The sequence below is a fragment of the Cucurbita moschata genome, unplaced genomic scaffold, assembly GCF_002738365.1.
Source record: "Cucurbita moschata cultivar Rifu unplaced genomic scaffold, Cmos_1.0 Cmo_Scf00029, whole genome shotgun sequence".
In the NCBI taxonomy this organism is placed as follows: Eukaryota; Viridiplantae; Streptophyta; class Magnoliopsida; order Cucurbitales; family Cucurbitaceae; genus Cucurbita; species Cucurbita moschata.
In genome coordinates, this window is record NW_019268545.1 from 2062353 (window position 1) to 2062977 (window position 625).

Here is a 625-nt window from a genome sequence, read left to right on the forward strand (position 1 = left end):
TTATATTGTGACCGTGTGAAAGGAGAAGTAAATAAATAAACAAATATCACATTCAAATGAAAATATATGACATTATATTAATGAATATTTAGTGCATAAATAAAATGATATCATTTTTAAATAAAAATGTTTATAAGGATATAAAATTATATTAATAAAATTTTAAAAGAATGAATAATTACTGCCTATATTAACGGTATGCATAATCCTTTACAATACTGAGTGAAATCTTATTTTAATGACTTCCTAAAAAATTTCTAGGAAACACGTGAATCTATGGAGATAGTCTCCGTACATAATTGATCCATTTAAAAGCGATAAAAAAAGCTTTACATGGATCAATTAATATGACTTATTAACATCCACTTGTGACTTTAAAAGGTATGCCTAGACAAATAGGTTTGAATCTCACCCCCTCATTTGCAATGGTAATATTATAAAATAAAATAAATAATTTCATGGACTTGTCACAGCATAATTAATGAGTCCATAGTCTATACCAAGAGAAGTTAATGAAAATGGGGTCATTCCAAACACACAAAATTGTAATGGTACAAATCTCATTGAAAGGCAACATTTTTAAAAAATGAATTTCTTAACCAAAAAAAAAAAAAAAAAAAAAAAA